This window comes from Bufo bufo, chromosome 6 (assembly GCF_905171765.1).
Source record: "Bufo bufo chromosome 6, aBufBuf1.1, whole genome shotgun sequence".
Classification (NCBI taxonomy): Eukaryota; Metazoa; Chordata; class Amphibia; order Anura; family Bufonidae; genus Bufo; species Bufo bufo.
This window is the reverse complement of record NC_053394.1, coordinates 360,637,271-360,652,341: the sequence shown is the minus strand read 5'-3', so window position 1 is coordinate 360,652,341 and position 15,071 is coordinate 360,637,271. Positions and strand designations below refer to the sequence as shown.

General features: G+C 44.9%; 1 protein-coding gene across 5 annotated transcripts in view; it reads left to right on the top strand.

Moving 5' to 3' along the window:
- The first annotated feature begins 995 nt into the window (after positions 1–995).
- FADS6 (fatty acid desaturase 6) overlaps positions 996–15,071 on the top strand; it is a 32,443-nt gene continuing 18,367 nt past the window's right edge. For 4 of the 5 annotated variants that reach the window (XM_040435717.1, XM_040435718.1, XM_040435715.1 and 1 more), the window contains exon 1: positions 996–1,061. The gene's annotated coding sequence lies outside the window, so the exon portion shown is untranslated. The remainder of the gene's footprint in view (positions 1,062–15,071) is intronic. The other variant, XM_040435719.1, reaches the window with a different exon arrangement.

Genomic DNA, 15,071 nt, shown 5'->3' with positions numbered 1-15,071 from the left:
ATGGTGGAGGTGGAGAAATAATCGAGACCAGACTTTTATAAAGTTCAACAGCTTTACTTGAATCAACTTGCATCCGTACAAGAAGTGGTGCTTCTCTTGGTTCCAGCAGGTTTTGGCATAAACTGGCAGGCAAACTTAAATATTCTGTTTTATCTCTCTGATGTGCTAGACTCGGCTTTAGTCTGGTGGCTGGACTTTAGGGCTGGTCTGGTACCTTTAGCGTGGCAGTTAACCCCCTTGTGAAACTCTGTAGGTAAATCTGTAAGGAATCAGGGTGATTCTCATGTCCTTCCAACTCTAGACTAGACTAAGAATGGCTAAAAACTTCCTGCAGCCCTCCCTTGGTAGGAAACAGGACTGGCCCACTTCTGCCCAAAAGGGGGAGAATAGACTGCTGGTGAACTAGGCATATAACATGTAATACAACAAATAACAGTTACATATCAGAACAATTAATGCACAGTGTAAGAGGACCTGCACAGATGACATTATGGTTAGACCATTAGACCCAGTAGCAGGGTGTAGGAATGGTAATACCACTCTGGGCTATTAAACTAGTATACTGTATATCTGTCACTCAGGCACTTTAATGGATAGTTATGCATTACAATGTATTGAGTAACAAAGACATAAACACCTAATTATTTGAATGCATGCCTATATCATCAATCATCTATGGATGACACATGGCACCTACAGCACAAAGCAGGTCGAATTTGTCAGGTGTCTGGTTCTTCATAGACTCTCCAATCAGTTTTTTAGGCACATCCTCCATATTATACATGTCAAATACACAGAGCCAGTGATCCTGGATATTTCCTGTGTTGCTTATATATTACTACTGTATGGATATACATTATCCTTCTGTGTATTTGACCTCATGTGAAACGCAATCTTGCAATAAACAATTTTTTAATGAACACCGTGACTCACCGTCTTCATGATACTCATTATAATGTCCCCTCCCTGCTACACGGCCCTGTCCTACTTGTCAGGTGAGAGACAGGGATGGATGACAGGAACGACTACAGCACTGAGAGGACTGACAGCCTGGAGAAGAGGTGAGAACATGGTTTATTTTCACAAATGTATTTTTTTACTTTTATATACCATATATATAATTAAAATATGTTCTGTGAGCCTTCTAGGCAAAATTAGAGAAAGTGGGCTCCGGATACTAGATGAAATGTCACTTAAGAATTATCTACATTTGTAGAATTGACCACTAGTGCTCTTAAAGTGCAACCGTCATTTATTATATTTTTTTTAAATAAAATATGTAGGGCAAGGGATTCTTATTATTGTTGCAATATACTTTAATTGTTAATTTTGTACTTTATTTGTTGATGTTGTAGTTTTTCATTACAAAAGTCTCGGTCTCTGCTGCTGCTCTCACTGCCCCCCTTCTATATTCTATATAACTAAAACTGACCATATATGTGTATACACTGTTACTGTGTGTATATATATATATATATATATATATATATATATATATATATATAGAATAACTAACTGAATAACTAACAAGCTGCTGGGAAATGCAGGAGAGCCGGCAGCAATATCCTGGATAGGATCTCCTGGATCCTGTCAGCCATACAGAGCTATATACACTGCTCAAAAAACTAAAGGGAACACAAAAATAACACATCCTAGATCTGAATTAATTAAATATTCTTCTGAAATACTTTGTTCTTTACATAGTTGAATGTGCTGACAACAAAATCACACAAAAATAAAAAAATGGAAATCAAATTTTTTAACCCATGGAGGTCTGGATTTGGAGTCACACTCTAAATTAAAGTGGAAAAACACACTACAGGCTGATCCAACTTTGATGTAATGTCCTTAAAACAAGTCAAAACGAGGCTCAGTAGTGTGTGTGGCCTCCACGTGCCTGTATGATCTCCCTACAACACCTGTGCATGCTCCTGATGAGGTGGCGGACGGTCTCCTGAGGGATCTCCTCCCAGACCTGGACTAAAGCATCTGCCAACTCCTGGACAGTCTGTGGTGCAACGTGACACGATGTCCCAGATGTGCTCAATTGGATTCAGGTCTGGGGAACGGGCAGGCCAGTCCATAGCATCAATGCCTTCGTCTTGCAGGAACTGCTGACACACTCCAGCCACATGAGGTCTAGCATTGTCTTGCATTAGGAGGAACCCAGGGCCAACCGCACCAGCATATGGTCTCACAAGGGGTCTGAGGATCTCATCTCGGTACCTAATGGCAGTCAGGCTACCTCTGGCGAGCACATGGAGGGCTGTGCGGCACTCCAAAGAAATGCCACCCCACACCATTACTGACCCAATGCCAAACCGGTCATGCTGGAGGATGTTGCAGGCAGCAGAACGTTCTCCACGGCGTCTCCAGACTCTGTCATGTCTGTCACATGTGCTCAGTGGGAACCTGCTTTCATCTGTGAAGAGCACAGGGCGCCAGTGGCGAATTTGCCAATCTTGGTGTTCTCTGGCAAATGCCAAACGTCCTGCACGGTGTCGGGCTGTAAGCACAACCTCCACCTGTGGACGTCGGACCCTCATATCACCCTCATGGAGTCTGTTTCTGACTGTTTGAGCAGACACATGCACATTTGTGGCCTGCTGGAGGTCATTTTGCTTGGCTCTGGCAGTGCTCCTCCTGTTCCTCCTTGCACAAAGGCGGAGGTAGCGGTCCTGCTGCTGGGTTGTTGCCCTCCTACGGCCTCCTCCACCTCTCCTGATGTACTGGCCTGTCTCCTTGTAGCGCCTCCATGCTCTGGACACTACGCTGACAGACACAGCAAACCTTCTTGCCACAGCTCGCATTGATGTGCCATCCTGGATAAGCTGCACTACCTGAGCCACTTGTGTGGGTTGTAGACTCCATCTCATGCTACCACTAGAGTGAAAGCACCGGCAGCATTCAAAAGTGACCAAAACATCAGCCAGGAAGCATAGGAACTGAGAAGTGGTCTGTGGTCACGACATGCAGAACCATTCCTTTATTGGGGGTGTCTTGCTAATTGCCTATAATTTCCACCTGTTGTCTATCCCATTTGCACAACAGCATGTGAAATTGATTGTCACTCAGTGTTGCTTCCTAAGTGGACAGTTTGATTTCACAGAAGTGTGATTGACTTGGAGTTACATTGTGTTGTTTAAGTGTTCCCTTTATTTTTTTGAGCAATGTATATATATATTTACTGTGTGTATATACATATATATATATATATATATTTAGCCAGATTTAGCTACATATGAGGGAGGCAGTGAGGACAGCAGCAGTGAGTGTCGAGCGTTTTCCATAGCATCTCACTGCCAAAAGACAAATTCAGAGGCAAAAAGTACAAAATTAGGGCTTATGCACACAAACGTATTTTCTTTTTGTGTCCATTCCATTTATTTTTATTTTTTTCGCGGAACGTATGCGGAACCATTCATTTAAATTAGTCTGCAAAAATAACGGAAGTTATTCCATGTGCATTCCATTGTCGTATGTCTGTTCCACAAAAATATAGAACATGTCCTATTATTTTCCGCATTACGATAGGACTGTTCTATTAGGGGCCAGCTGTTCCATTCCGCAAAATACGGAATGCACACGGACGTCATTAGTATTTTTTGCTGATCCGTGTTTTGCGGACCAGTTGTGTGCATGAGCCCGTAACAAATATAGTATTTTGCAAAAATAATCCAAATCAAATTAAAGGCCAGTTACACTTTATAGTCGTATCCATAAATATTTTTAATCACATATTAACAACTAGAGATAAGTGTCTTTTTCCAAAATTCGATTCGGCCAGTTAGCCTAATTTTTCGGAAAAATTTGCTTCTATACAAATTTATTCACGGTGAATCGCGTTAAAAACGGCTATTTCCGGGCTGCAGAGAGCCTTTATAGTGGTGTAAAACACTGTGCCTTGCAGTAACACGCATAGGTAGTCTGCTTTGGTAGTGAAATAATACTGTGAGTCAGTATAACATGCACATGACACGTGTCGCTCTTAGAATGACTGCACACTTCACTAATTTAGGTAGTCACAGGACCAAAACTGACCAAATAACTGAAGTATGAACTCAGCCTTACAGGTCGATGTTAGCATCAAGAAGAAGCGCACTCCTTTTACACCGATTCCACATAGATGTCTACAGGACCTGTTCTATTAAATGCTTATAAAAGTAGAGCCCCCCCCGACAGAATGGAGAGGGTGTCAGCAGTAAGTTTGTGTGGACATCACTGATTATTTTGCCCTTCCTCTGATCTGTCACAACAATAACCCCTCAGAAAACGGATCCTGTCTGTTGAGCATTTGCCTTCACTCGGTCAGCATTTGGTCAGTAATCTATCAGTATTGCTAATGCCAAAAAAAACAGGAGTGGCTCTAAAACAGGGATGACATGTGAACCGAATATTTGCATGTCTTCTGTGTTTTCTATCCACTCCTGCTTTTGGCTACCAAATCATAAGCCAATTCTGATAGGACAATACAGGCCTTACAGCTGCTACATAGACAGGATCCGTTGTGCGTCTTATTTTTTCTTCCTTCTGACAGATCAGAAGAAAGGTCAAATAAATGATGATGTCAGCCAGGCTGAAAGCGAAAATAGTGGACCAGTCATGAAGTGGGGAAGGGTGGGAACAAACTGAGAAGTCCACAGAGTGAACCTATGACATAGTGGTGAGGTGGAAGCAGCATGAGGAGACCACAGAGTGACCCAATGACAGGGTCTTGAGGTGGCAGCAGCATGAGTAGGCCACAGAGTGGCACAATGACCGAGTCTTGAGGTGGCAGCAGCATGAGTAGGCCACAGAGTGGCACAACGAAAGAGTCTGGAGGTGGCAGCAGCATGAGGAGACCACAAAGTGGCCCAATGACAGGGTCTGGAGGTGGCAGCAGCATCAGGAGGAGGCCACAGAGTAGCACAATGACCAAGTCTGGAGATGGCAGCAGCATGAGTAGGCCATAGAGTGGCACAATGACAGAGTAGGGTTGCCACCTTTTCTTCAAGCCAAACCCGAACACTTTAGCACCTCGATGCAATTTTTTGGTTAAAACGTGGGTGGCGGATCATGACCCATTGCCTGTCTTCCTGCATTCCCGTGAAGACAGTGTTCAAGTGAAAGAACACCGGCTTAAGAGGGAACCTAGCTTCCTGACCAATCAAGAAGAGGGGCAGCGAGTCATGATTTCAATCCACTTCGTGATTGGCTAGGAAGCCGGATTCACTTTTTTGTAGGCAGCGTACCTTCCTGACCAATCAGGAGGCCGGGACGCGAGTCATGACATACTGCCAAGCTTGCTGATTGGTTAGGAAGCCAGGCTGCCTAGCAACAAGTGAAGCAGGCTTCCTAGCCAATCAGGAAGCCAGAAGGAGGATGATAACCCACCTCCCAGCTTCCTGATTGGAAAGGAAGTCTGCTGTATGCTCCCATTTTATTGATAGTTGTCATTGAAACGACAAGCGCATTTCTGGGCCTGATAAAGGGGACCCTGCACGGCCCCAAAAGCACTTGTCGATTGGACGAAAACTATCAATAAAATGGATTTTGCACTAACATGAAATTTGGATGCCTGTATTGGACGATATGTATTATTGCACATAAAAGATGCCCCCACAAAACATGTCACTGGTTACCTGTCGCATTTTTTTATGGGGGCATGTTTTATGTGCAATACTAACAAGTTCCGTGTCTGCACCCCACCTCCCCCACCCTTTTCAATTAATATTTTTTATAAAACCCTGTCTTCAAATGTTTTAAATACCTTTTTTAGAAGTTCAGATCAGAGGTCCAGGTGTGTGTGTCACGGATGGTGTTGCAGAAAACAAGAAGTAACAAATAAAGATCCGACTGACTTGATCCCCTTTCTAAGGAACAAAAGGGTGAGCCCTATTGAAGGCCTAGAGCTCTCCCTGGCTGCTCAGCCCATGCAAAGATCTCAATGATAGAAAGTTGCATGTCCACGTACCTCGACTGTGTGACACCTGAACACCCTATAATAGTGAGGAAACACGAGCACCAGCTCCCTACACTTAATACGGAGGGAGTCAGGGTCATCTAGGATCAAGCCAACAGGAAAATACAAATAAAGAAATAGACTTATCTGAGGAACCAGCAATAGCAACTTCAAGCAGTGAACAGAATCCAGGAAGTAGTATAAACCGCAAAGTGAAGCAGTATGGGAGGAGATATATAGGGAGGCAATCACTGCTAATAGATGACAGCTGGGAGAGGAAGATGAGATGTCAAAGCGAAACCAAAACAAAAGAACATCATGCAGGAGGTACTGAAGAACGTCTATCAGAACGTCTCAGAGATCTGGCGGTGACAGTGTGGAGGAGGACGGCAGTGACGGCGTTGGTCGCAGAGGTCGACTGACTCCCAAAAAAAGAAGAACAAACTGCTGGAGCACTGCTAGCAGCTCCACGCGCGGGGCAGCTGCCGGAGAATGATTTCTCCCACGCTCCCGCTCTCTCTCTGATGTCACTTCCTCTCACTAGAAGAGAAGGAGAGGGAGGGAGGGTCTGAAGACAGCGCTGCCTAGCATCACTCACAGGCTCTCAGCTGATCTCCACGCCGGCAGTGACAGTCTCAGATGATCGTCCGCTGCTGAGCTGACACCCCTGCTGCGGCCTCCGCTGACTGACACGCCGGCTGCTCGCTCGCGCTCAATGCCCGCCGCCGCTCACCGCCAGCTGTCAGGTGAGGCTAGCTCGCAACTGGTCTGCAGTTTGGAATGGAATCCTGTGCCCGGGTCTGAGAAAAGCTTGTACCCGGGCACTAGATTACAAACCCGGACTGTCCGGGTCATTCCCGTACGGGTGGCAACCCTATGACAGAGTGTCAATCGACCAAGATACTTCTGGGGGAACCTGCCAGGCCTCTAGTAGCTACAGACAATGAGAAGACAAAGCGTAAAGGTAGCTTTGAGCCAGGAAAAGTCGTGAAGTTCATCAAGATACGTCACTAAAGATTTTACTGCATATAACCGCAACGCTGACCGCAGAATAAATTTTGTTTGTCGACCGAAATACTTCAATAAAGATTTTACCGCATATAACCGCAGCGATGACCACGGAAATAATTTTGTTTTTCGACTGACATACTTCAATAAAGATTTTACCACATATTACTACTAGTGTTGATCGAGCACCATAGTTCTCAGGTGCTTGGGGGCTCGGGCTGAACACATCAAGATGCTCGGGTGCTCTACTGGCTACTGGCATTACAGTGAGGGCAGTACTTACCTGCATGTTTATTGGCTGCTTAGCAGGGAGGAGACTCGAGCATTGTGCTCGAGCACATGCGGTACTCAACCAAACTGGTATTTGGCCGAGCATGCTCGCTCAACACTAATTACTACAGCGCTGAATGCTAAATAAAATTTGTTTTTCCACCGAAATACGTCACAAAAGATTTTACCACATATAACTGCAGCGCTGAACGCCGATTACAAATTGTTTTACCACTGAAATACATCACAAAAGATTTTACTGCATATTACTACAGCGATGAACGCTGAATAAGATTCATTTTTCCGCCGAAATACATCACAAAAGATTTTACCACATAGAACTGCAGCGCTGAACGCTGAATAAAATTAGTTTTTCCACCGAAATAAGTGAAAAAAGATTTTAACGCATATAACGGAGATGGAGAGGGTCTTCGGATTCCCCCCGCAGTATAAGGACGTCTCAGAAATGAACTGCTGCTCCCAACAGCTGCCCCATGTAAGGTCATGGAGCGTCCCGGTCATCCGGCATCTATTCGTTCCGCTGAAGGATTATTTTGAAAGTGTGTAGAAGCCACACAGTGCCCCCACGTTGCAGATTTATCACGGAGACATCATGGAGATTTTACCACATGTAACCACAGCGCTGAACGCTGAATAAAATTAGTTTTTCGACCGCAATACGTCAATAAAGATTTTACCGCATATAACTGCAGCGCTGAACGCCGATTACAAATTGTTTTACCACTGAAATACATCACAAAAGATTTTACTGCATATTACTACAGCGATGAACGCTGAATAAGATTCATTTTTCCGCCGAAATACATCACAAAAGATTTTACCACATAGAACTGCAGCGCTGAACGCTGAATAAAATTAGTTTTTCCACCGAAATAAGTGAAAAAAGATTTTAACGCATATAACGGAGATGGAGAGGGTCTTCGGATTCCCCCCGCAGTATAAGGACGTCTCAGAAATGAACTGCTGCTCCCAACAGCTGCCCCATGTAAGGTCATGGAGCGTCCCGGTCATCCGGCATCTATTCGTTCCGCTGAAGGATTATTTTGAAAGTGTGTAGAAGCCACACAGTGCCCCCACGTTGCAGATTTATCACGGAGACATCATGGAGATTTTACCACATGTAACCACAGCGCTGAACGCTGAATAAAATTAGTTTTTCGACCGCAATACGTCAATAAAGATTTTACCGCATATAACTGCAGCGCTGAACGCTGAATAAAATTTGGTTTCCCACCGAAATACGTCAATAAAGATTTTACCACAAATATTACTGCAGCGCTGAACGCTGAATTTTTTTTTATTTTTCGACCGAAATACGTCACTAAAGGTTTTACCACATATAACTGCAAAAGTGAACGCTGAATATATTTTGTTTTTGTACTGAAATAATAATAACTGCCGAAGTGAAATGCATATATATTTTTCTTTTTGTACTGAAAAAGGCCAGTAAACACTTTTAGCAGAAATAAATGCACCAGTGAAGTGCGTATATTTTTTTCCTTTTTGTACTGAAATAGGACACTGAACGCTTTCACCACATATAACTACAAAAGTGAAATGCGTATATATTTTTCAGTTCAGTGTTTATTCACACTCTTGGCAAGTTCATAAACAAAAAGTCATATTCAACACAAAAAGTCACCTTGTGGTTTTGGTGTTAGTTCACACCATGCTGGCAGTTCTGCCTCAAAGAGTCTATAAACAGGCTTTGGGCAGCCTGTTTCCCCTCACATGGGTCTCAGCCCTCCAAGCCTGGAACAAGCCTCAGATCCCAATGCAGAGCTCCTCTGTCAGAGAGAGGTAATCACTCCCAGCTGACACTGCCGGCTAGGTTTTTTATAGGTCAGTCAAGACCCGGCCTAGAACGTGGGGCGTAGTCACCCACCCAGTACTTTGGCTACTCCCAGTAAGAGCCGTCCCGGATCAGCTATACAGCCATACTAAAATAGCAAAGTGTCAATCAGCAATAGCTGCCGCTGACATCTGAAAATAGCGGCTCTTACTTCACCGAGGCCAAGAACCTTGGTGACACATACCTTCCGTCAACGACGGACCCTTGGGCCTTCCTACAGTATATATTTTCCTTTTTTTACTGAAATACATTACTATACGCTTTCAACAGAAATAATTGCAGAAGTAAACTAAGAATATATTTTTCTTGTTGCACTGAAATAGACTACTGTACGCTTTGACCAGAAATGTAGTGCAGTGCATATATATTTTTCTTTTTTTTACTGAAATACGCCCCTATACGCTTTCACCAGAGATAACTGCTGCGGTGCGTACATATTTTTCTTTTTTTACTGTAATACTCCCCTATATGTTGTTAACAGAAATAACCTGAGAATATATTTTTCTTGTTGGACTGAAATAGGCCACTATTGTAACGGGGCGCCGAAGGCGCACTCGGTCTCCCATCAGCCGCAGACCTGCTGCTTAGCTTCAGGAGCGAGGATCTGTGTTCAGCCTTGTTCCCAGGGAGGCTTTTGCTAGCTGGGAGGCTCCCTGCTCCTAGGTCTGCCTTGAGCGCCGAGCTGATCACTCGGTGCTCGACTTGTTTGTCTGTCGGTCATGTGACGCTGGCCACGTCACACGACCCTCACTCCCCACTATAAATACAGGAAACCTGCTGGCTACAGGTTGCCTGTGATTTTGGTCCCTTAGGCTGTGTATTATTATTGTTATCTAGCTTACCTTTGGATTTGACCCTTGATTTGCTTCCTGACACCTCTTCTGCCTGCTCCCTGAACCTTGACGCTACCTCTCGGATTTTGACCTCAGCTTGCTTTTGGATTTGGTCTTTGCCTCTTCTCTTGTACTGACGTGACCTCCTGGACTGACCCCGGCTAGTTGACCCGCCTCGCCCTTCCGTTTTTGGTGGTACCTTGCTTGTTCCACCTCACTGTCCGCTCTAGGCTACCTCTCATTGACTGTCCACTTCCCTGCTGTCTCTATCTCTCTGCTTGCACTTACTCAGGTCAGGGACTGTCGCCCAGTTGCGCCCCGTCACCTTGGGCGGGTGATGCAAGTAGGCAGGGACAGGGGACCGGGTGGCAGCTCAGGGGGTGCACCTCCGCTGTATCTTTATACCCGCGACTCTACCTCGTGACAACTATACGCTTTGACAAGAAAACAATTAAAGAGTGAAGTGCGTATATATTTTTCTTGTAGTATTGAACTACTCCCCTATACGCTTTCACCAGAAATAACTGCAACAGGAACTGCAAGTTATAAGAACTTCTAAAGCGCAGGCAGAAGAAAAACTAGCTCAGTCTATGAAAAAAGGGGATAAGACATTCTTCAGATATATAAATGAAAAAAGAAAATTAAAACAAGGAATAACTAAATTAAAAACAAAGGACGGAAGGTATGTAGAAGAGAATAAAGGGCTAGCCAACTGCCTTAATGAATACTTCTGTTCATTTTTTACAAAAGAAAAAGGAGAAGGACCTCCACTAGAAAGGATGACTAATAAATCGTTTGATGCATGTGTCTTTACAGAGGAAGATGTTCTAAGTTTGCTGTCTAAAGTGAAGACAAATAAGTCACAGGGGCCTGATGAGATACACCCAAAATTATTAAAAGAGCTTAGTGGTGAGCAGGCAAAACCGTTAACAGATTTATTTAACCAATCATTAGTAACAGGAGTCGTCCCGGAAGATTGGAAATTGGCAAATGTTGTGCCCATTCACAAGAAAGGTAGTAGGGAGGAATCGAGCAACTATAGACCAGTGAGTCTGACATCAATAGTAGGCAAATTAATGGAAACCCTATTAAAGGATAGGATTGTGGAACATCTAAAATCCCATGGATTGCAAGATGAAAAACAACATGGGTTTACTTCAGGGAGATCATGTCAAACAAATCTTATAGATTTTTTTGACTGGGTGAATAAAATAATAGACGGTGGAGGTGCAGTAGACATCGCATATCTAGATTTTAGTAAGGCTTTTGACACTGTCCTACATAGAAGACTTATCAATAAACTGCAGTCATTGAGCATGGACTCCCATATTGTTGAGTGGATTAGGCAGTGGCTGAGTGACAGACAGCAGAGGGTTGTAGTCAATGGAGAACATTCAAAACAAGGTCATGTTACCAGTGGGGTTCCACAGGGATCTGTACTGGGACCAATTTTGTTTAATATCTTCATAAGTGATATTGCAAAAGGCCTCGATAGTAAGGTTTGTCTTTTTGCTGATGACACAAAGATATGTAACAGGGTTGATGTTCCTGGAGGGAAACGCCAAATGGAAAAGGATTTAGGAAAACTAGAAGAATGGTCAGAACTCTGGCAACTGAAATTTAATGTGGATAAGTGCAAGATAATGCACCTGGGGCGTAAAAACCCAAGGGCAGAATATAGAATATTTGACACAGTCCTGACCTCAGTATCTGAGGAAAGGGATTTAGGAGTAATTATTTCAGAAGACTTAAAGGTGGGAAGACAATGTAATAGAGCAGCACGAAATGCCAGCAGAATGCTTGGATGTATAGGGAGAGGTATAAGCAGTAGAAAGAGTGAAGTGCTTATGCCGCTGTACAGAACACTGGTGAGACCTCACTTGGAGTATTGTGCGCAGTACTGGAGGCCATATCTCCAGAAGGATATAGATACTCTAGAGAGTTCAGTTCAGAGAAGAGCTACTAAACTAGTACATGGATTGCAGGATAAAACTTACCAGGAAAGGTTAAAGGACCTTAATATGTATAGCTTGGAAGAAAGAAGAGACAGAGGGGATATGATAGAAACTTTTAAATACATAAAGGGAATCAACTCGGTAAAGGAGGAGAGCATATTTAAAAGAAGAAAAACTACCACAAGAGGACACAGTTTTAAATTAGAGGGGCAAAGGTTTAAAAGTAATATAAGGAAGTATTACTTTACTGAGAGAGTAGTGGATGCATGGAATAGCCTTCCTGCAGAAGTGGTAGCTGCAAATACAGTGAAGGAGTTTAAGCATGCATGGGATAGGCATAAGGCTATCCTTCATATAAGATAGGGCCAGGGACTATTCATAGGATTCAGATATATTGGGCAGACTAGATGGGCCAAATGGTTCTTTTCTGCCGACACATTCTATGTTTCTATGTTTCTATGTAACAGTGCAGAGGGTATATATTTTTCTTTTTTTAACTAAATACGCCCCTATATGCTTTCACCAGAAATAACTGCAACAGTGCAGTGTGTATCTATTTTACTTGTTGTACTGAAATTCGCCCCTTTTACGCTTTCAACAGAAATAACTGGAGAAGTGAACTGAGAATATATTTTTCTTGTTGTACTGAAATACGCCCCTATACGCTTTCACCAGAAATAACTGCAGAAGTGAAATGCGGATATATTTTTATTTTCGTACTGAATAAGATACTAAGATATAAGCCACTAAAGGCTATTCAACATAAGACTTGCAGCCCAATAGCAAAAAGTTGGAATGACTGAGCTGTCTAATGACTATTTGGATCCCCAAATAATCGTTCCCTGCACTTGTAAATCACTTTCCTTTTAATGTCCCTAGCGCCTTCTGACATCTCTCCCTGCACTAAGATGCTGTGAAATGATTCCTATGCTTTCCCTGCACTTTTTTTCCACTTGCTGTCCCTAGCGCCTTCACACGTCTGTCCCTGCACTCTGAACGCTGGAAAATGGCAGAATCTAAAATGGCTGCCGTATTTATAGGGCTGTGACATCACAGGGCTGGCTGGCTGCTGATTGGCTGCATACAGGCATGTCAATCTGGGTGATCCCGCCTTCCCAGAGTTCCTTGCCCCATGTCCTCAGACCTCACACGTGTAGCCGCCATTTTAGGAAAATTGCGATTCATTGCCATGAAGCGCAAGGAAATTCGCATTCGTTTCAAATTCAATTTTTCCTGAAATTCGGATCGAATTCCACTTAGCTTCGATTCGCTCATCTCTATTAACAACCTATATGTGAATATTCTATGATTTTTATTTTTTATAAAAAAAAACTAAAACAGGTGGATGGTTCTGTGAATATCGTTTTTTTGGAGTCACTATATGTATTCAACTTCCAGTCCTGTCTCTTTAACTTCTCTTTGTCTGGTATTTAGCATGGCAGACAGTCTTACATAACTCTTTCGGTCAGACCATCACTTCGACCAGAGAGAGACCCCTGTTGACCTAATTAAAGCATCACACATTACACTGAGCCAGTGCTTCTCAAATAGTGGGGTGCGCCCCCCAGGGGGGGCGCCAGGCTCCGTAAAGGGGGGCTCGTTCAGGGCCGGCCTTTGGGGTGTGCGGGCTGTGCGGCCGCACAGGGCGCCATAGCAACAGGGGCGCTAGGCGGCCGACAGCTCGCAGTGTAATATGCGGCAGGGAGATGAGTGCTTCCATTGTGGAAGCGCTCATCTCCCGTCTGATCAGAGTCCGGCGCAGGCGCTGGACGCGATGTACGGAGTGGGGGCCGGGGGAGGGACTGGGAGGAGGAGCTGGGGGCCGGCAATAGCGGTGGGGCGGTGCGGTCACTGTACTATAGCCCCACCGCTCCCTCCGGTATACTAATATAAAATGTATTATTGAATTAAAAGTTATTAAACATGCCCCCCTCACTCATAATAGTACCGTATATCCGAATTTCTTCTGTATAATGCCGTCAGGCAGGGGCGTAACTAAAGTTCTATGGGACCCGGGGCAAACTTTGATTTGGGGCCCCCCCACTGGGCCCGACCCCCCCCCCTTCCCGTCATACACAGGGGACTGGCATAGCAGCAAATCTTTCATAGGGGCCCAGCCTTGGGGGCAAAATCATGAAATATATACAGAGCAGGCAAAATGGATATATATATACAGGGGGCAAGGGCAGGGTCATAACGATAGGGTCGTAATGCCCCTGCCTTTATATAAATCCATTTTGCCCCTCTGTATATATTACATTTGTCCCCTGTGTATATATTACATTTTTTGCCCACTCTGTATATATAAAAAAAAATTCACTTTACCCCTATATATGTCATGATTTTGTCCCCCAGGCCGGGCCCCTATGAAGGATTTGCTGCCATACCAGTCCCCTGTGTATTGCCACTGTGCCACACTGCCAGGTGCCCCTCTGTGAGTTAAGAAGCCAGCGGTGTTTGCACATTTACACACCTTATCTGAGGAGACTGCTCTGCTCCACTCCCGTCATCCTGCGTGCGCCGCGGGCCCGCGTGAACTGGTGAGATTATTACAGCAAGAAAGCAGCGCCGGATTGGTGGAGGCGGGGCCGGATGTAATTAACTGTGAGAGCGCAGCGCTGTGCCGCCGGTCAGGCACGACCTGACTGGCCATTATAAGATTAAACATTTTTAAATCACTCTGCGACCGCGATCGTTACCACTGGCAAAGGGGGCCCTCTGGGCCCCCCTGGCTTAGGGGCCCGGTCGCAACTGCGACCGCTGCGACCCCTATAGTTACGCCACTGCCGGCAGGCAGGCCGGGCAGCCGGCGCGTCCCTCAGTGATGTCACGTGCCTGTGCCGCCTGCTTTATGAATGAAGCAGGCGGTGCAGACAAGTGACGTCACTGAGGGACGCGCCGGCCGCCTGGCCCGCCTGCCGGCATTATACAGAAGAAATTCGGATATACGGTACTACTAGGAGTGAGGGGGGCATGTTTAATAACTTTAAACGGCGGCGGCGGGCACACGGAATCTGTGGATGGCACAGTTAAGGGGTGGGGGTCTGTGGATGGCACTGTTATGGGCTGGGGGGGGGCACTGTGGATGGCACTGTTATGGGGTGAGGGGTCTGTGGATGGCACATGCCAGCCACAGATCCCCCTGTAACAGTGCCAGCCACAGATCCCCCCCATAAGTGTCCGTCATCCAC